General features: G+C 39.9%; 1 protein-coding gene across 2 annotated transcripts in view; it reads right to left on the bottom strand.

Annotated features, from left to right (window-relative positions):
• Window positions 1-22,973, bottom strand: part of CUNH10orf11 (chromosome unknown C10orf11 homolog) — a 1,423,205-nt gene that overhangs the window by 929,672 nt on the left and 470,560 nt on the right. The window lies entirely within an intron of this gene.

Genomic DNA, 22,973 nt, shown 5'->3' on the forward strand with positions numbered 1-22,973 from the left:
TGAGAGGCACGAGCAGGGCCAGGGGCCTGTGGGTGGGGTATGAGGGGTACCAGCAGGGCTGGTGGGGGCACTGTGGGGTATCTTTAATTTTAATTATGGATTTGGGATTTTTTAGTCGAGAATTTGTGATTTTTTTTTTTAATCAGGAAAAACCAGGATCCCTGTTTATGAATGAGGCACAGAAGCAGGATTTCTTAATTTTAACAGGGACAAGAAAAAGTGAGACAATAGCTGAAAGGCCCATCTCACCAAAACCATCACCAGTGCTATTTCACTTTCTGCCTACATCTTCCCTGATCTTAGGTGGTTTTACTTAGGTCCTGGTCATACTCTGCAGGAAATGTTGCCTTCCTTGTCCCTGTCAAAGACAACCAGGTAAAGGAATGCATCCAGCATGAGATGCCAATTTGTAACTAGGGAAACAGATAAGGTAGCTGCACAACATGACGTCTCATCTAAGAAGCATCTAGTAGCATAAGATCTTAATTGACATGACACACAATGAGAAAGAAGAACTGACTGTTCAGGAAGGTGGAAGCTGGCAGCTGGTCACTGGTAGTAGATGCTATTCCATCCACTAGCCCCTGCTCATTGATATAAAAAACAAGTGCAACTCCCTGGTGTCACAGGAAAAAAAGCCAATCATGGTGGTGGAAGAGTGCCTCAATCAGGGTACAGGATGCATGATAGGCATCCAATGAGCAGTTAACAGGTTATTTTGAACAATATTTGGACTCTGTGCCTCTTTTACTGTACACTATTCAGACCCTGCTCTAAAAAAGAACTAATTCACTTTTGGGATTTTCTATGGTAGCCATCACTACGTGAGCATATCACAAATGCAAATTCACTGCCCCTCCATGTCTGTCAAGTGAGGCAGGGAGGATCTGAAAAACAGAGAGATTAAGGTCAAAACTCTTCACAAATTATGGACACCAAATCTGCCTGGGAGGAGAAGACCACACCACAGGAGCACAGCCAGGATTTTTCTTTATTTTAACCTTCCTGAAACAAGTAAGAATCTTCACCCCACCCCCATGCTGTCCCATTTTCGGAACCCTCTCCCGCCCCTTAGGTGCTCATGGCACCTTCCTTACCCCTTTCTATTTACTTGCACCTTTGGGTGCACAAAGGGGTCAGAGAAATATGCTGCCCCCTCCACTGCCCTGGCCAATCCTATCCCATTTCAGCTGGGGCTTCAGGGAGTGGTTGCATGGGTAAGGCTTGCCTGGGGGCAGCAGCAGATGGGTTCTCCTTGCCTGTGCCTGCTCTTAGGCTGGCAGGGACCACCTTTGTAGGGGAATACAAGGCAGGGAGAGGAAACCCACTCGCTGCCACCATTGCTGCTGTCCCTGGTTGAGAGCAGCAGAAGCAGCTCTGGCCTCCCCTCTCTACCCAAGGTCAGCCAGGTAGAGCGGGGGCAGTGGGTAGGAATAGAAGCAGAGGGGTGTTCCACTAAGCATGGAAGGAATAGTAGGGAGACCTCCTTCAGGGACTTAAAGCCCCTGCCTGATGCTCCTGCAGTGTGGTGTGAAAATGGGGCTGTGACCACACCACTGCACCCCCTTGGAATCTGACCCCGATTACACAGCACTTGATCTATTTAATTACAGCTGCTGCTGACTTCAGTTATCATTAAGCAGTCAACACATCTGGGAATCAAATCAGAAGGTCTTGAATTTGGCACCCAGAAAATGCAGAACAATTAGCAAGTACTTTTATACAAAAATGAAACTAAAGTATCATGTAAGAACTAAAGGGCAGTACTGACCTGTCTTAACTATAAGACCATCTTTTCTTTTCCTGTAGTTTGTTGCATCATTTACTACACATCTTCCAAACTCTGCAACAAATGAATCTGGGCCTCTATAAACAAACAGTCTCCTTTACATCCCTGAAGCAGGTCATTCCTGCACAATAAATAAAGCAGGTACTCTGCAGAAAAAAATGTCTGAGATCATGTCATTAGGACATGGATATGTCAAACTCATTCAGTCCCATAAGCTAGATGTATAGCACTGGGCTGCCCACAGGTCAAACAAGTTGCCGGGACCCAGTCTATCGGCCAGATCTGGCATGCAGCGCTGGCCTGCAGAACCAGAATTTGACAGCAAGGCAAGCAGTGATAGCATTAATTGCTGTGGTCCCTGGAATGGTGACAGCCAGCCACTACCAAATCTTCAGCCTCCAGGCAGCCCCATGAACCCATCAACACAGCTCCACACTCTGGACTCTTCCACAGTTTCATAGTACTAAGGGGTCAGAAGGGACCTAAATAGATCATCTAGTCTGGAAATTTGGTGGATGGGCAAGCTGGTGCCACAGCAATTAACATTGCTGCTGCTTGCCCCGTCGCCAAATTTCCAGCCCTGCAGACCAGATGACAGGTCCATCAACTGGCTCATAAGCCAGATCTGTGACACCCCTAATAAATACAATGTGAATATACAAGAAGGCAGAGATAAAGCTGTGCAAATAACCTTAAATCTGGTATTTCTTAACATTTGCTTAATTTTGCAAATGTAATCTTTTTGTGTATTCTTTTGGTATATGTTGGGGGAGGTAATTTCTAGGCTTTTAAAGAAGTATACATATAACAGAAACTCCATCATGAGATACTATTTTGACATCTACATGAGTCAACAGAAGGACCGGACAGTTTAGATCCACTGTACATAAATAACAAAGTAACTGAGAGCAGTAGTAGGCTGCCATCTTCATGTGGCCGACTTTTTTTTGCCAACTTTTTATTGATTTGAAATTGCAACACAAAATCCTAAATGCATATTTATCAATTACATATATATGAGTTTGAGCTACATTTCTGTCCGTCACAAATAATAAGCAATAAAGTACAACATTAAAAAAGATAGGAAGGAAGATGAAAGGAAAGAGGAGGAAAAGAGTGGTTTCCAAAGAGTAACAATTTATTTGCAAAAATATTCTAAAAAAAAGTCTTTCTAAATTGCACTAAACTTTTCAAAGCAGTTATGCCTGTAAAACAGTTATGTCAAACTCCATGTGGCCAATACTTAGAGGGAAATGAGAATGTTTTGTTCACAGGTCCCCATCCCGATCTTAGTCCTCTCATTCAGCCACATATGGTTCCTCCTTCTCTCCAAAATTCCCATCCCAAGTCTAGTCTTCCCTTTACAGCTCCCACTAGTCCACCCTGCTCCATATACCATTTTCCTTTCCCGTTTTACCTTGCTCTTCCCCCCTCCCCCCCACAGTAGCCCTAATGCCCTTTAGTGGCTCCTCACATATCCTGTATCATACCCTCCCAGTCATTTTAATACCCATGAGTTCTTAGCTCCCAACTTTCACTTCCATCCAACTTCTCCCATTTTCAAAACTACCTCCCCCTACCTAGTGGCATCTTGTTCCATTGTCTTTACACAGTCAGTCCTGTGTACCTTGGACTCCTCAACTCATTCATCTCCTTTCTCCTCCCCACCAATTCCCAGTCTGTGCTATCATTCTCAGCTCATCTCAGCTTCTCCCTCATACTGGATGCCAGTCTGTTTTTTTCCTTGGCTCCCAGTCCCAGATTCATTTCTAGCACCTGTTCCCTGACAGCCTCCAGTTCTAGTCCCCACATTCCCCATAAATAGTCACTACTACTAGTCCTCATTGTGTGATGCTTGTTTTCTCTACAGGCAATGCGTTAATTCACAGCAACTGTTGATCAACTTATCAGTCAGACTCCCTGCCCATGCTTTAAAATTGTCCTCTGCTACCAACAGAGCAGAACAGGGTAGCCATGCCATAAGTGCTCTATTTCCTTCTGGGCCAATTCAACACTTGATTGGTGTTGCATCTGAGAGCAAAGAGGCTCAGAAAATTCACACCAAGTTTCGTAGGTGCGTCAATCTAATCTTTTGTAGTTTCTAAAGAGAAATACTAGATACAGCCAAGTCCTTAAAGACCAAGTAAAAGAGTAAAAGTAAAAGATATGATACACTTGTACCATATATTCTACTACTGCTGGTGAAACTAATGGTATTGTTTGATGCCACACACTAGAAATATCCATAAAAATAGCCCCACTTTCAGCCTCTGAACTTGGGTGTTAATCTTCCTACACATTCTGGGTCTATGGTACTTAAGTGCAGCATCTGGCAGGACTGCCCTGACAGTCTCCAGCACTTGGCAAGGGAAGATCGAAAAGATGCAGAATAATGTCAACTTGAATTGTAATTTGTTATGTGACTGGTTCTGTTGCTTACTATGCTAGAGTATGTTATGGTTTCATATATCATGTTGAATGTGCTATATATATTTTTTTTCAAACCATTCATATTAAAATGACATAAATATTTTCACTACTTGCCACATTCTTGCGTGATAAGCTTATGCTTACTACTTCTGTTTATTTTCCAATGCTGCACATCTTCAGTCAGTCGGACTTTATTAAAAATGGTGAATTTAGGTCAATATTCTGCATCCCTTGTTTAGCAATTTACTCCATAAACAGTACCATTTGAGTGCAACAGGGATAAAGAGGACTCTATCTTCCTTTAAAAATTAATTCTTCCTTTTTTACAGTAGAGATCAAAAATATTATTTCTATAGTAAGTTGTGTCCAGGGTATGCAGTGTGGTAGTGTTAATACTAAATTACAACATCAGAAGAACATCACACACAATTCTTCATAAAAACTGTCATCTAATGTTAATGCCTACCCTCATAAGCCTAAATTGACACACTGATGTGTTTTGCACTGAATAATAAATGGTATAGTATAATGAACAGCAAAACTAGCCTGAATTCCCATACTTCAAATAGGATGTTTCAGTATCATATAAACCTAAAAAGTAATATAGAGCACGCACTTATGATGGAGTTAACTGGGCACCAGATAGGACTTGTGCTTAGAGCTGCAGCTATAAATATGATCTGGCAAAAAAAAGAAAAAGAAAATAATTAAACAATACTCAAAGGAAAAAGTTTAGATGAAATATTTTCCCATAATTGGCCCATCTCTTAAAAGGAGTTGTTTTCATTAGTCTGAAAATGATAAAACAAATTTAAATGTATTTGAGGAAACTGCTCAAATGCTAAAAAGCAATTTCTGCAGGTAGGATTTCATTTAAAAAAATTTTTTTCAGCATACAGAGAAAATGATTTTTCTTATTGAAATAAATGAAGGGTGACATCACTAAGTAGCAAACACTTACAGTTTTTACAGGAGCTGCCCTATTTGAAGAACTAGATTGCATAGCTTTAAATTTAGGATCATTTCTGAAAACTGACACCTAAAATGTGACAATTTCACATGCAGCTCATGAGTACACACTACGCAAGTACATGGCTCCCCCTGAGATAGATTTAATTGCAAAGAATGTTTGATACTATTTTCCTTGTAATAAAAATCTCTAACACCTTTGCTTTCTTACACTCCATTTTCAAACTACACAAAATATTTTAAAAGCAATTTATTTAATATGTTTAATTTTTACTTTCCATAGGGAAAGGAAAAACGAACAAAAATAGCCTTTTATTTTAGCCAAGGAACCAAAATGGAAATATCTGGAAAAGGGCTCTCAGTATATGAAAGTGTGGACAGTAATTCGATCATATTGCTTGTTGAAGTCATACTGAAAGCAAAACCCCCAAAAGAAGCCTAAAACAAGTTCATCTTCAGTTGCCCACTTTTTCAACAACAAGGCATGACAAAAAAATTTAAATAAGAGAGTGTGAAAGTGTAATTAATTTTGCATTCTAATCCCACTGCTGACATTGAACAGATGACTTTGGCTAAGTCATAGCTTCTGTCTATCCCTCAACAGACATGCATAAAATGGTCATTTGGATTTTTATACACCCAGTCCCTTCACCACACCAGGCTAAGCTGCTTAGCCCTCACAGTCAAAAGCAGACAAAGTTCCTGAATACACAAAGTGTAAAAGTGAAGGCATTCCAATTCCCTGGTTTGAGAACCTTAGGTTAGAGACTGTGATTGAAAATCCTTCCTGTACATCTTGACAGCAAAAGCCAACCGCTCTTGGTATAGCCATTTTTCATGATTTTATCACGAGTCTCACGATATTGGTTAATATCTCAGCTTCTTGAAACAAGTCAATATAAGAGACTCTTAGCATCCACAAAATAAAGTACATTTCTAGCCCTTGCTTTTTTGTAGAAAAGTTTTATGTACAAACAGAGTGTACCCTCAGGAAAAAAGACGACAAGGATTTCCCTCTTCCAAAATATGCTCTTGAATATAATTTGTTTTTATGCAACAGCCTGTAATGAATAAATACTATGGTCCTGGACCCCTGAAACACAACCTAAAGGCTTAAGATATTTTAAGTACGCACGTTTTACCCAAGAAGCATTACGGGGCAAAACTCTTCAAGTATGAATTTAAACATGCTTTAGATCAAAAAAAAAAAAAAAAAAAAAAAACATGGGATACTGGCCACCAGCACTCTCGTCCACCATATGGACCCAGCTGCATCAGCGGCCTGTCCCTTTTGTCCAGGGGGAATGGAGGAGGACCTTAACCATGTCTTCCTTGGATGCCCCCGGCTGTCGCAGCTGTTTGCTGCCCTCAGCGGTTTGGCTGAGGCACTGGGTTTGGCCTTCTCAGAGACGACTTATTTGTTCTCCCTCCCCTACCGGGCAGCCAATGGAGGTATCTGCCTGGCCAACTTCTTACTCAGCCAGGCTAAGATGGCCATCCTCAAGAGCCACAGCAACTGTCTTGCCAGGGCCGGCTCAGATGATGCCCTGCAGCTCTTCTAGTTTTTGGTACGGACATGCCTGTTGCTGGAGTTTGACCATGCTGCCCTCTAGACTGTGCCTGCCTTCCAGGCATGTTGGGCAAATGAGGGGGTGCCCTGCAGTGTCAAGGGTGGCCATTTAGTCCTTCCAGTGTGATACTGCTCCCCCCTTCATGGGGTACCAGCAGGGGTCTCAGCAGGCTGATGGTTCACTGGATATTTTTGTTTTTAGACTGCAAGGGCAGGGCATACAGGCCATAGCCCTAGGCTCTGTGTGTTGTATCTGGGCCCCTGCGTGGGCAGTGTTTTATTACTTTGTTGGGTTGTTATCCCCTTTTCCCCTTAATAAACGCTTATAAAAAGTCAAAGGAAAGAAAGAAAAAATAAAACAAGATTTATAGCAGTGGCAACGCATAGGGGGTGCACAGGTGTGCCTGTGCAACCCGAGAGCACTGCTGCACCTCCTGTCAGCCCGCACTCCCTCTTTAGGCTACAGGCAGGGGGGCAGGCAGAAGCACCAGTGCCCCCCTCCCCGCCCCACTGTGAGTGCCGGCTGGGGAATGGGGCTGCCAGCAAAATCAAGATCACGCAAGTGACATTGGCTGCGGGAGGACCACCCCCTTCGGTCAGTGAGATTGGCCACTGGGGGACACCCCCGTCCCCCAGTCACTGTCTGGTGTTTCAAGAGGCACCAGTCACCCATGACTTATAGATTAATAAAATATGGCCCTAAGGAGGTGGTGGCACTAGCAGGAAGCAAGTTGCCCATTGACCTATGCAGTAAAGGGACAGTAATGACTTACAAACTGATCTCTTTGGGGTTTCATTAAATTGTGACCTCAAGAGCAGAAGCTAAGGTAAAGGGAAAAAAAATCCAGTTGACTGTTCTTTCTTCAGTACCATTTATGCCTTTAATGCTACCTTGTCTTCCCTGAAAAATTCTAAAGCCATATCTATATTGCGCATTAGCTGTAGCAACAGGTAGGTAGCCAACAGCATTGGCCATAATGTTGCTATAATGCAAGTCTCTTTAGTACACTAGTAAAATGGTGATTTGTGAGAACCTAAAGCAGGATGCAAGTGTGTTTTCTGAAAACTACCTCACTCATTCAGCATACATAGAGTCCACTGTTTACTGGGTACATGCAATATAGTGCTTGTCTATATACAGAGTCTTTCCAGAAGAGCTGCTCTATTTCAGATTAAATTCATGTGTGGGTTCCAAATTGTTCGAGTTTAATTTTAAAGTGTATCAAGCTAAACTGGAAAAAAACCAACCTCCCAGCCCTCCCACACACACAAAATCAAAAACCAAAAACAAACAAGCCACTCATTTTAGAAATGAGTATCCAAATGCAAAGTTAATTCAGAACAATGACAGTACATATTTCTCTTTGCATCCAACCTTAATTCAGTTTAACTTTGTAGAACTAAGCCCTTAATTAAAAAATGACTTCTAGTGTCAGGAGGTACCTACCTTCAGATTCACAATAAATGCAAATGCCAATTAAATGTCTCATTACCCAATTTCTGATCAATCCAACTATTTATTCTAGTTAAACTTCTCAAAGGAGAAAGATTAACTCGATTCATTTTGTTTCCAGGATCACATGTAGGTTTTCAATCTCATGGAGCGTAATGGAGTAAAAAAAGTTACAGAAGCAAAAAGTAAAGACATGGTACTACCTACGTCCAAGATGTATTATACAACTAAATTAATATCTGTAAAGCACTTTTGATTTCTAAGAAGTAAATAGAAACAAAGTGTGATACTAATGGAAAGTACTCTTGCTAATAAATACTGTAACTACAAAACACTGTAACAGCAAAACTTACAAAGCCCTACTCTCAACTTAATAGCCTTTATCCATCTGTAACATTAACACGATTTGGACATTTTAAAACTATTTTTCTACGCTTGAGTAGGCAGAACACTGTTGAAGTTGGTGGAATCTGAAAACCAGGGGACACACTAAGACAATTCCATGTGATTAGCAATGTTCAATCAAGTCTGAAACATAAATCATAAGATTAGTTCATCCCATCAATTTTAACACCCTCCAGCATAGCAGTACCTCCATCTCTGCCTAAGGTCTCTGTGCAGTTGAAAATGCTGAAACCCTAAACCAAAAAAAGGAAGAAAGGTTGCAGGCTGTGAATTATGGAACAGTAGGGAGATGCACAGAGCCTTTGGTATGGGAGTGGCAAATATAGGATAGCAGCAAACGTGCAAAGGGGAAACATGGAGGAACTAAAACTCTTGAGGAAGAGACATCTCCCGTGGGAGAAGGGGCAAATGCCTGGAGAGAGCATGAGTGACAATGACCTCATGGCAGGAAGGAGTGAGGATACACAGAACCCCTTGCACAGCACTAGGGGGTGGTACAAGAAGTTACTGGAAGGGTGGGAGGAGAGTATACAAAGGGAATACAGAAAGCAACTGGTGTGTACAATCAATTCAACCTACAGAAATAATAAAGCAGCCAACCCTCCAGTATAGAAAGGGAGCCCCACTGCCAGGTAGATACAGGATTCTGTACTCAAGTGTAAATCACTCATGAACAGAACTTAAGACTTCTCCATGAGGTGGGAACTGTACTACATCTGTTTCAATACAAGCTGACTTTGAACACTCAGAAGAGGCTGAAAAAGGACAAGCTTCCCAAATAATTTAAGAGCTGGGGTAATACTTTGCCTGTGAGGTACTTGAGGGGTATGCAAAAACTGGCAACACATTAGAACACCAGGATATTTGCAAAAATGAACTGATCCATTTAAAACAAAAAAAAACCCCTTTTTAATACAGGAAGGGGTAAACCTGTTTAAACAAATTTTAGAACCCGAGTCAAGGCCAAAACTCAGAAGTCCTTTGACTTCTGCCCTCTTTTTCCTCTGGTCCAGATATCAGGTTGTTTTACATCATCAATTTTGTTAGAAGTCACACCACTGCACAGAGAAAATATTGATGGACTCAGTCAGACCTGACTGGCAGCACTTAAGCTATACTTAGGCCCCCTACTGTTTCTGGCAGCGGGGAACCTAGAGCAGTGGAACTACAATGCAGTGGTAGGAGACTTAACAAAATACTGGCAAAGACAAGCCCTTCGTCCCACATAACAGAGCTGCCCTTCTTGTGGGCAGAACTTATGCGTAACAGCTGTTGAGCTATGGAACCTATTCAGCTGCAGGCAGGCATCTGGCCAGGAGTGATAGCAGAGTCCCTAATGTCTCAGCAGCAATCTGGGCAACACTCCTGCCATCACCACAAGCTGATCTGGGGTGACCTCAAAATTCAAAAGGAGTTACGGCTACTGCTTTTAGAGACCTCTCCTCAACCCTACCTCAAAACCAGTGTTCTTTAGGAAAGATTTTGTCAGTCAATTTCTGTTAAAAAAATAAAAAGAATATGAACAGCAAAATGTGACAGAAAATTTTAGTGCTGGATGATCCAATGCCAACCTCTGCCATTGCTCAAACTGGGTTTATACTACTTATTTACTAAGTAAAATACTGTGCATTGCTTTCTTTTGGAAGACTATGCTTCACATGAAAAGAAAGTTTCAGCTTTACGCATTGTAAAATTCAGGTACTAGAAGCACTTACAATTTTGCAATGTGCTTTTTAAAATCTATTTTAAAATTAAAAGTTGGTATTTTGGAGCACTTCCAACGACCCAAGACTATTCTGCCAAAAAGTGACTTGGAAAAGACTAGCAAATAAAACCCAAGATAAAAGACTGCTCCCTCCAGCTTGCATCCTGTTGTTAAAATGTCATTGTTTGCATAATAAAGTGCTTAGTATCATTAACCTTTGATGTAAATATTACAAATCACATTTCTTTTTCTGATAATTAAACTTGTGTACAAAAGAATGGTAAATGGTTTATAGAATCCCATTTACACTTACCATCCATACTGCTGGTGGCATGAATGATGGCATTTTTCAGGAGAGTTGCTTAACCATCATAGGCTCAGAAATGCCATTTGTAATAGAAACTAGTTTTACACAGGGACACTTCCACATATCACCAAAGTAACTGGATAGATGAGTACTCATTCATGCAAATAGCTGCAATGAAACCAGTAGTATCTACTCACATAAGCATTTGCCAAGGTGAATAACCATTCTATCATGGGGCCCTCTGTGACCATTCTAGGCACTATAGAGAGACTATAGTGTATTCCTTTCCTCATCATGTCTCCACTGTTATCACTTATGCTATTAAAGGCTGAGTTTAGAACTATTTGCAGAAGCTGAATATGCTAAGTTATTCATGACATGTAACCAGCCAGCTTACAATCAACTACAGATTTGTCTTTATGTATCCCTCATTTATTCGCTGGCACATCCTAAAATCTTTGCTTTTGTCCATCTGCCACTACTTTGGTAGGACTCTGACTCTTTACCCTCCGACATATGCCTAGCCAATGCAATTACCATTTAAAAGAGCAAGCCTTGAATGTTTATTTTCTGATTGTCAGTCATCATATTATGTGCATTATTAATGATTTTATGCTGCAAACATGTTATACGGTATACAACATGTCACATCATATGATCTCTACTACTCCTTGCATGAGGCACACTGATAATTGTCAACAGTGCTCTATAATTGAGAAGGGGTGAAAAATCATGGTATTAAGATGAGCATGGGAACTGCATTGATTCACAATTGTTTTCTCAGAACTAACAAACTGATTAGAAAGTCAGAATTTAAAAAGTGCCATGACAATTTCATTTTGTAATGTTGCATTTTAAGTGTTGTCTCTTATACAAGGCTTAAAATGTGCTAATTGGAATTCTTCACTGTGCACTGAATGCTGTTTTCAAGATGACAACTGCTTCTCTTTTATCAGAGTACTCAATAGCTGGAGAAAAATCATTTTCAAAATTCAAAGCATTTTGATCTGGTTCTGTCAAAGTGCTCTATGCACTCTGTTGGTAATCTGTCTTTGAGCAAAACCTGAGTACCTAAGTTGAGCATGCTGGCTTCTTGAATAAAGTTACTTCCAAAGACTGTGAAAATAGGAAGCCTTAAAAAAGCAAGACAATTTAGAAAGATGGCTTATCAATATTTTGGCAATACTACCTGACACAAACCTTAGGGTGAACTTGCCTTTTTAAGCTGCAATATTTCTAACACTGGCTACCACATACAGATAGGATGGGGTTGTTTTGTAAGCATCCCCATGAAGCACGTGGGAAAATTTTTGGTGGAGAAGCAAGCTGTCAGTTATATGTCGAGGCCTAACAATGCCTCACTGCTTTCCAACTTCTACCTTTCTACAGGTATTAGGAGACAGCTGTTCTCCATCTATTCCACAGTGGGTACAATTCTTAGTGACCACAAGATTATATCTACCGTTTATGGCAGCAAAGCCATGCAACCTCCCACTGACAACTCCAGCATTTGCTCACATGGGAAAAAAAAGTAGAATTATGTAATTTTTAGCTGTTCTGCTTGTGTGTAGGGGTCATTCCTAATTCCATGCCTCCTTCATGCAATCAAAGTGGCTAATAGTAAAGGCAGCTAGGCTGGCAGCTTCTCCTCACTTCCAGCTGTTTTACAGACATCCAGGCTCCTCTTTGCAATGAAGGCTCTGGACATCTGTAGAAGCATTTGGCAGCAAAAAGATAAAGCCAGGACTAAGCAAGCTGCCAGATGTACATGGACAACAAGTTGCCTACAGCTTGAAGTATGTGAATCACTGATGTAAGTCACACACTCCCTTTAATCAAGAAAGATATTAAGAACAAAACCCTCAAACCTGTGGGAGAGAACAGTTTGCTCACAACACAGTGGCAGATTGCTGACATGCTGGGGCCTCTTCAGTATGCTGAATTGCCTCAAATGGAGCAGAAGGCTGACTAGTGGATTGCTAAATTCAAGACCTTATTTAAGAGGTACTCCTCTGTTCTAACTAAACATGCCAGGATGTCTGTCCTGATGACAGGCCAAACCCACTGCTGGTTTATTGGTGCCAGGCCAGACCAAGTATTATAAAAAGAAAGTCTACAAAGCCCTTGCTAAGCCACTGGCCTTCCCCAAGCTAAGTGACTCATATATCCTTGGGCAAAGTTACAATGACTTGTTAAAGAGTGGCAGATATCCTAACCTATGGTTGAGACCATCACGGTTTTGGGCAACTGAGAAAAATCATAGAAATACTATGCCTCTGAAGGCTGGACAATTACAACCACAGAAATCGATAACTAAGCATCGTTTTACTGATTACGAAGCTGACAAACAGAAACTTTCACAGCCCTTCCAGGGTAGTGTCATAGTGAGTACTGGCATTTGGTCAAACAAAAAAAAGGTAAGACCCAAGTAGTCACCATCTGATATTTCATTATGATGTTAGGAATCCTACCTTGGACCTCAAAGGGACAAACTTGATTTCAGCTCCAACTCTATGGGATTACGACCTGCCTTCACAAATGAACATAGAAAGAAAGGTGTCATACCTTGGAGGAGTCAAGAAAAAGCCTTGTTTTCATGATGGTTTGCAGTAGTGCCAGGTGGAAACTCCCAGAGGGGCTCAGTAAGCTGCTCCTACAAACTGTAAGTCTATCAAGGACAATGATGCAGTTTTTAAGGTATACCATTTGAAATACAAAAGATCTGCTTCCCATGTAGTATCTTTACCATCATGGTTTCAAGTGGATATCAGCAAAAACAGACCTCAACAAGTTTCCAACACCTGCTTCAGCAGTACTATGTGCTTCTGGAATTGATATAAGCACCAAAGACAACTAATGACAGAGGTGTTGTGTGTTTAACCTAAAGGATGTGGAAGAATGGAGTTGCAGAGAGAGCCAAAGCAAGATGTGATGGAACTTTGCAGAAAAGATAAACTGTGCAGATGGAAAGTACATTTTTAAAAGAACAACATTTAAATAAATGTCACAGAGTTGTTCTTTCTGGATAAAGCTAGCTTCATCCGCATTTAGAGCTCTCCCTAGAAAGGCACACTTCGTCACCACAGTCATGTTGTTTGGAACGCGTGTTGACTTGGGGGTATTTTCATAAAAAGGAGACTGTTTATATATCTGATAAGCTGGAAGTGAAAGCTGTTATTTACTTATGGAATATTTAGTCACAAATAGAGAGTTAGAGGAGCTCCCAAGATTATGTACCTTGGCCACAAGCTGATAAGGACATGAGGTTTACCAGAGAACACAGAATCCCCTCCACCCACCCCTAACAAAAAAACAAACAAACCCATAACCAGCTTTTCTTACATTTAAATTTATCAGGATTCACAGCAGGCATCAAAGCTTTGACTCCAAGTAATCCCAGCCCAAAAGAGAAATTCATAACCTCAGTTTTAAAGTCTTCCTATTCCCTGAGTTTGTCTATGAAATGCATGTCTACCCTACTTTCTCCACAACAGCAAAGCTCCCTGAAGTCTGTTCCTCCCTTTTCTTAAAGCCACCTTTCTCATTACCAAGGCATGTACTGAACACAGGGGATGCCTGTACACAAGCCAGGAGGCTGCTCTGATGCGCTGTAATCACAGCACATTGGAGCACACTTAATTAATCAAGTCTTCTGGAGTGTGGTAATTACTGAACTCCAGCCAGCCTCAGCATCTCGTGAGTCTGCATTCCCAGGCTTCAAAATGGTGGCAGGGGCACTTCAACTAAAGCTAGTTCAACAATCTTTAGATAAAGCACTTCCACTACCATTCTGAAGTGTGGGAATGCTGATACATGAGACAGTTTGGGCACTTTAATTACAGCAGCTCTTGGAGCCATTTTTATTAAAGTGCCTCCCCCACCCGCACATGTAAAAATGCTCAAGAAAAACATTCATTGGAAGATTAAATTTAAGTAATGCTATAGCTACAAAGTCAATTAAAATCTTATGATAGACTATATTAAGCATCACCTCTATCCTGAACATGAAAGCAGGAGGAATTAATAATAAACATTTATTTTACTAAGTCACTGATATCTGCTTTATTAATGTTAAGGTTGACTGCCATGTTTATTGTACCACATGTAAATTAAACACCATCATAGAATTATAGAAATTGTGGGTTGAAAGGGACCTCAGGTGGTCATCTAGTCTAATTCCCTTCTCAAACCAGGAGTATCCCCAACTAGATCATTCCAGCTAGGGCTTTGTCAAGCTGGGCCTTAAAAACCTCCAATGATAGAAATTCCACCACCTCTCCAGGTAATCTGTTCCAGTGCTTCAGGACGTTCCCAGTGCAAAAGGTTTTCCTAATATCTAACTTAAACTTCCCTTGCTGCAACTTGAAACCATTGTTCCTTGTTCTGTCATCTGCCACCACTGGGAACAATCTAGCTCCATCTTCTTTGGAACCACCCTTCAGGTAGTTGAAGGCTATTATCAAATCCCCCCCTTGGTTTCTCCCATCCAGATTAAATAAATCCAGTTCCCTCAGCTTCTTCATATATATCATGTGCCCCAGCTCCCCAACCATTTTTGTTGCCTTCCTCTGGAATCTCTCCAATTTGCCCACATCCTTTCTATAGAGGAGGGCCCAAAACTGGACACAGTACTCCAGATTTGGCCTCACCCATGCTGAATAGAGGGGGATAATTACATCCTTTGATCTTCTGGCAACATTCCTACTAATGCAGCTCAGTATGTTGTTAGCCTTCTTGGTAACAAAGGTATACTCTTGACTTGTATCCAGCTTATAGCCCACTAACCCCAGAACCTTTTCTGCAGAGCTGCTGTTTAGCCAGTTGGCCCCAAACCTGTACTGGTGCATGGGATTCATCTGTCCTAAGTGCAAGACTTTGAACTTGTTCTTGCTGAATCTCAGGATATTTATTTTGGCCCAATCCTCCAATTTTTCTAAGTCACTCTGAATCCTAGCTCTCTCTACTCTCCAGCATTATCTACTACTTCCCTCAGCTTGGTGTCATCCACTAACTTGCTTAGGGTGTACTCCATCCCATCTTCCACATCACTAATGAAGATAGTGAACAAAACCGGCACCAGGACCAAGACCTGGGGTGCTCCACTTGATACCAGCTGCCAATGAGATATCGAGCCATTGATCACTACCTTTTGAGCCCAACGAGCCAGCCAGGCTTCTATCCACCTTACAGTCTATTCATCCAATCCATACTTCCCTAACTTGCTTGCAAGAACGCTGTTGGAGACTATGTCAAAAGCCTTGCTAAAATCACAGTATATCATATCCACTGCTTTCCCCTCATCCAGGGAGCCAGTCATCTCACCACTGAAGGCATTCAGGTTGGTCTGGTTGACTTGCCCTTGGTAAATCCATGCCAACTGTTCCTAATCACCTTCTTTCTCCTCCAGCTGCTTCGAAATGGATTCCTTGTGGACCTGCTCCCTAATTTTTCTGGTTGAGGCTGAGGTTTCCTGGATCTATAGTTCCCTGGATCCTCCTTTTTCCCTTTCTTAAAGTTGGGCACTATATTTGCCCTTTTCCAATCATCTGGGACCTCCTACGATTGCCACAAGTTTTCAGAGATAATGGCCAGCAGCTCTCCAATCATATCTACCAACTCTTTCAGCACTCTTGGTTACATTGCATTCAGCCCATGGACTTATACACGTCCAGCTTTTCTAAATAGTCCCTAACTTGTTCTGTCACCACTGAGAGATGGTCACCTTCTTCTGAAACTATAATGCCCAGTACAGTACTCTGGGACCTCATCTTGCCTGTGAAGCCTTTGGTAAAAAAGGCATTAAGTACTTCAGCCCTTTCCCCATTATCTGTCACTAGGTTGCCTCCCTCATTCAGTAAGGGACCCACACCTTCCCTGACCCTCCTCTTGTTGCTAATATACTTGTAGAAGCCCTTCTGGTTACCTTCACATCCCTTGCTAAGCTGCAACCCCAATTGCACTTTGGCCTTCCTGATTTCATTCCCGCATGCCTGAGCAATATGCTTATGCTCCTCCTTAGTCACCTGTCCAAGCTTCCATTTTGTGTTTAAACTCACTAAAGAGTTCTCTGCTAAACCAGAGTAAGGGAACTGATTGAGATAGTCACTAATATTTTTTCTAGTTTCATTTCGTCTTGGGTAGCTATTAATCCACTCAAGAATACCTTATATAGAGCTACACTTCTATCACTACCGTATTGCAGGTAGTTGCTGCATGAAACTGTAAGGCAATTCAGGATCCAGATTATTCTGACTACACTATGCAGTGTACAATACTTAGTGGTTATGTATTTTCTTGACCATAAATATTCTTATATTCATATTTCAGAAGCTTCTCTCTTTCATATTTTAATGGTGACAAAGTATTTTTTCATATAATTATTGAAATGAATGCCCTGTGTTCAAAAAGCATGGTTAGCTTTATTCCTTTTTTATGTGAAAAATAAACCCAACTTCTTTTTATGAAGTAACCAAAAGGTATGAAATAACATGATGCATCTTATGTAACACGTCAAATATATTTTCTTGGTGGCCTGGACCATATCAGTAAGTACTAAACTGCTAATTCTAACTACTGTCCTTCCAGCTCTTATCTCGTCTGCCTCATTATGGAAAACTATTTTGTAAATACTTTGGGGCAGAGACCTATTATTCTGTTTGTCTGGTTAAGTGCCTTAAACACCTATGTTGATGAAAAAAAACTAACAATCATTAGCTACACTGTAATGCCTGCATTCACATAGAGTGGTGCCTCACCCTTCATTCTGGCACCATTGATGACAAATGGTACCATCTATGAAATACAGTACTGCCCATCAAAAACAGAGGTATCACAGATAATTATCCATCAGAGACAGTTGCCTCAAGAGTGAGAAAAATATAAGACACCAAAGTGCATAAAACCTTTGACCCTGCTCCATTGCCCACAAGCAGATGGCTGGACCTGCAAAGATCCCCATCAATTTCATTGGGAAAGCAGTCCTCATACATAATGACCTGCAGGATCATAGCCTTCTCTTCTTATACCAGGGAGACTAAATTTAAATTATTTTTTTTTAAATCATAGGTGTATTTTAAAAACAGGTGGAAAAAATCCAGTCCCCACCTGCAAAGTAAAACCATGTCCTTGTCAAATAAGTATCAGTAATTTAAATAATTCCAGATCATTATACATTCTATTAATCTTTTTGTGCAATACATATATTAGCAATAGAATATTAGTGTTTAGGAGGGACCTCATGCACATACTTAATCTTGTATTCGAGTCTTTTTTGAAAAATGTGTTTCTCACGTAAAATAAATCGCTCTTTAATTTTGAAGAGCAGGTTGTAAGACCTGCATTTACACTATTGTGAGTCTGCTTGGAATCAACACAAATACAGGTATATTAGATTTTTCATGTAAAGCAGATCAAAGTATATTACATTACTTCAAAAGACTGTGCATTATTCCTCTTCCCCTTTTCAGTATACTATATGAATTCTTGTCATTATATCAATTTAATCCACTGCCATTTTTTAGGCTACTGTCTGTCTAACTGAATGAAGAGCAGAATAGCTGGCATTTAATGCGACTGCATCGCTTTTTCCAACCCGCCTACTTTAAAGAAAAAGTTTGTTGAGTGCACACAATTCGCTTTACAGATCATTTGAAATGCATAAACAATTCCAAATGCAGAAATAACAAAAACAATAATTTGTCATTTTGAAACGCTGAAACGCTTGGAGGAAGATTTGAATATAGTACACTCTTTTGTTTGTAAGCATGGTGATTTGCCAAACTACACCTCACACTGCACTAACCCTAGGGCATTCCAGTCACAAACACACTTTGATCTGCTGTGCTTTTGGATTTTCTCTCTGAGGGCTTTACCTTTCTTGACAATCCCAGAGGGAAAACGCAGCATCGCATTCTTTCCCATGTACCACTCCAAAAAGAACACTCCATATGCTTGCTGTTGGTTCAGCCTTGCACTATTATTCCACAAGCTTGTTTGTATAATAACGACAGCTGCAGGATTTTTCAGCTGAAGTTGTGAATTGGAGGAAAAAAACCTACATAAATTATGTGACAAATGAGAAATATAAAAACAACAATACTTCTGTGTGGTCTCAGTACATAGTTAGGAATTATATGCAATCACAGTCAAATACTAGGATTTCTATTCAAAGACAGTTGAATATAGTCAATATTTACTCTGTGATCATCAGTACAGAACAAAGCCAGATTTTGAGGGGCTACATACTGTAGAATTAAATTTCTACCCTGTTTCACTGATATTGTATTGTTTGAGAAGGAACATAACAAGGGAGTCAAAACTGATACAAATCAGTTAGACAAAATACATATGCATGGTGGTTTTTTACAAAAAGTAACAGAAAATAAAGCAGTGGAAAGTATGATATTTGTTGCATATTTGAAACAAATAAATATATAAATAAATCAGATCCGTTGTTCTTTGACCTACGGCAGTCATGCTTTCCTGCAGAATTAAAAAATGGCAAATCTTCATTCTATATATTCTTGGTAAGTTGGTCGTAAACTTTCAGAGTATGTTTGCAACTTATTGCTGAGGCATATTTTATTTGAGTTTCACCAAATAAAGCATTATGGTTTCAGAAATACAGAAACGCTGTTTTAGAAATCCTTTATTGACCTGACAACTCGGGTGGTTGGGATTACAGTGTGCAAAACAGCTGGAACTTTTTGGTTTCAAGACCATTGCACTTTTCTCCAGGAGAACACCCGCTCCCCAGCCAAACAAACCAACATCTCAGAATTCTGTTACAGCAATCTGTTGTGAACATCTGTCACTCACCAAAACTGAATGATTTTACATGCACCCAAAACCTTGGTGATGCATGCCTCAAGCTGTTACCATCTTTGTCCACTTTTAAGTGAAATCATTTTCAATTAATCTGTGTATGTCTATTTGTGTAGACCTACTATTCACCCAAAACGCGTGTAATGTTTATGTGCAGCAGCTGTTATTTTAGCTTTTGAAGACTTAATGCTTTCAAGAAACAATAACGGGCAACTGCATGTACCACATTACCATACAATGAAAATAGCAAGTCTGACCATTAACCACAAAGTAAAGTAGACCCAACTGAAAAAAAACCCCCAACACTGAGAGTTTGGCTTTCCAAACTTGGCAGTCACAGTCTGTTTGTTTCTCTCAGGACACCAGGCCTGTATTTATATTTCCCCTTTTAAAATTAATGCAAAATTAAACCATAACCCCATTTGTGCTGGCACTAGAGAAACAGCCTTAGTAGCATAGTCATAAATTAATATGCTGAGTTTTTAATACTATCTAATGGAAGAAAGAGAAAGCAAAAACAAAAGACTCCTACATACTGGGAAGAAAATCGAACACTTGAAAATTGAAAAACGCAAGATGCCAAAAGAGATTCTTCAGTGTCTCTGCCATTTACTGTAGAGATCTTTTCTCATTTGCTGATGACTTTGGCAGACCCGGTTTTGTCACCAGTCACTCTGCACTTTGTTTAATTATGCAGCACACCAACAGAAATTTTCTTTCTGATCCTATAAATCACATTGCTTTGACACCACCCTCAATAGGGGCTGCTAGAACAATAGAGTGAGAGCTATTGACTCCATCTCTCAAGTCCACAAGGTGTATCATTTAGCCAAGAGTGATAATTAGACACAGAATATACGGAAAACTGTCAATAGGCATGTCAATAAGAGGACTCTTAGCATCTAACATCCAGTGAATCAATGGTGTTTTTCAGCTATAAAATCAAGAAAATGATAGCTTTCAAATGAATGGTGGAAAGGAAACATGAGGCTCCTTGGGGAGGAATAAAACAGCTCAATTTTCCCTCACTGAGTGGCTCTCCAACTGCCTCACTCAATGGAAAAGGTCACAGAACATTACAGCAAAATATCTCTGAAACAAGATGTACAACAATGCTGGGACATGACATGAAGTACAAGCACACCACAAAGGCCTGTATATCTCTGACCTGACAGAATTAAAGCATGGGTCAGCAGATGCTAGACAAGACAGGAGTTGAAAGACAATGATTGATCTACATAGAAGAAAATATGATTGCATGTCTATCTCAAATAAGTATGCATGCATGAGTGTGATTATTATACATACAGCATTCCCCTCTCACATCCAATTTAAAGCTATGTGGGCTTTTTATTTTGCAAGTATACTCCCCAAAGAGCTCAAAGCAAGATGTGAAACTTATTTCAAGATCACCAATTTTATTCCTACTTTATGAAAATAATTCTCATCCTAACATCGTGTGCATTTTTTTAAAAGACACTAACTACAGCCTAGTTAGGTATGGTTCTGAACATTTTATGTAATGATGATAAGAAACTATGTTGTGTTTCACTTTAAACACTGTTTCCAATAAAGCTGTTTTTAAATACCCCAGTGGAACAAGAGACTGGTGTTACAGGGGCTAAAAGATACCACGACCTCCCAGGGTTACCAGATTGTTTTAAAAAAAATAGCCAGAGCCTATAAATTGTATGGTTAAATTTTGTTAGAAAACATTTTGTCTGGGGTCTGAGTTCATAGATGGCTCTCCAGCCTGATTCATGAAAATATAAAGGGGAAAAATAGTAATTTTTTTTAAAATTTCACCTATCAATTGAGTGCCCACCTTGACGTCTCTTCAAGTTACTAGACTTTTAGAGTGCAATTTCTCTGTACCTTCAAAACCTTATGATATCTCAGTTTGGGTACCTGAAAACAGAGGCACTCAACACACTAGTTACGTTGGAAAACCTTGCCTTTAAAACACAGTAGTAACTGAAAAGCGACTGTAAAATAGCATCATATTCCACACCTTCAGTGACAACCAGATTAGGTTTTTTTTTGTAACTGAAAAATGTGCAAACTCCTCCTGGATTTCCAAAAAGTGAAGCTAGATCTTTTTCTAGTCTAGCAGCAGTGCACATAGCAGGGATTCTACAATACAAACAGTTAATGAAATTTAGCTGATGAGCGGAAGAGCTCTAGTTCCTGCAAATGCATAGGCTTTGCAGAAACCAGGAGTTAAAAGTAGCAACAACTTTTGTTGTTGCCAAGACAGCATATATTGACTCTCTATCCAAACAGCAATTAGATCTGTTGAAAAGTTGCCATTTTACTCTGTCACATTTCTAACCATAACTGTACTTAAACATCACTGTGGCTGTTGCACAAGGTACAAAGTCACAAATACTATAAACCATAACTCCCTCTGACAGAAGTAACAAAGGAAGCATTTTCTTCCGCTATTCTTTATCTGGCAGTTCTATTACTGAATATAAAATAAGCTCTGTAAAATTTGTGTTCAATATCAGATGAAGGTCCTTCTTCCCTAAGTTAGTAGAGGATTAAAAAATGCCACCAATAACAATGATGGTCTCTAGAGGGAAAAAAAAGTTGTTAATGCTCTTCCGAGTCTCCCACAATTCCTAAGGGACCAAATGATAAACTGACTCTAAAAATAGTTGACATTCATTTACACTAAAATCCCTTTATAATACTTAGCCAGTGTAAATCATTTACACCCACTGTAATGCACCTTGTATTGCTCCATTCTGGCAATCTTAACTGCCTGAACTTACAGCATCATGTACTGAAATGGCAAGCATCATGGTAATTAATAAGTGGAACTAAACAGTCCAGTTTTAAATAAAACTGAAAATATAATAACGTAGCATTAGATATCAAGTGCCAAGGACCAACATTTTCAACAAAAGTAAACAGTTTTCAAAACTGGCCCCCATAGCTCTAACTTCTAGTTAAGTTAGGTTCTTGGCCCCAATTTAAAATTATTTTGGTAGTCTATGGGTGCAACATAAATGCCAGAAATAGCATAATTCTAGTATTCCTTACTATGATGACCATGCATCTTAAAATGCTAAAAAATTATTTTAATTAGAAGCTTAATATATTTTGATAAACTGTAAATGCAAGAAAAAGTTACTATTCCAGGTAAAATCAAGAACTTGAAGAAACCTGCTTAAGTCCTTTGGTAAAAACAAACAAATAAATAAGAAACATTTGTCCTCAGAAACATCAACAAGTTGTTAGTGCCTAGTGTAGCACACATACCCAACATCTACTTCTACTTGTGTATTTTCAAGGACTGTAAAGATCCACTCCTCTACTCATATAATTCACAGAAATGGAACTTTTCATCACAATATCTTTGTGACCTGTTCAGGATTACTTGCATAGCTCTTGTTTTTTACAAAGTTTGGATACATACCTAAATCCCAGAGCGTCAGAGAAAAGGGAACTTCAGAAATTAGGAGTGAGAGGAAGGATAACGAAGGATTTTAAATGTCTCCTGTAAGGTCTTCATCT

This window comes from Gavialis gangeticus, unplaced genomic scaffold (genome assembly GCF_001723915.1).
Source record: "Gavialis gangeticus isolate Ggan-Ray unplaced genomic scaffold, GavGan_comp1, whole genome shotgun sequence".
NCBI classification, from domain to species: Eukaryota; Metazoa; Chordata; order Crocodylia; family Gavialidae; genus Gavialis; species Gavialis gangeticus.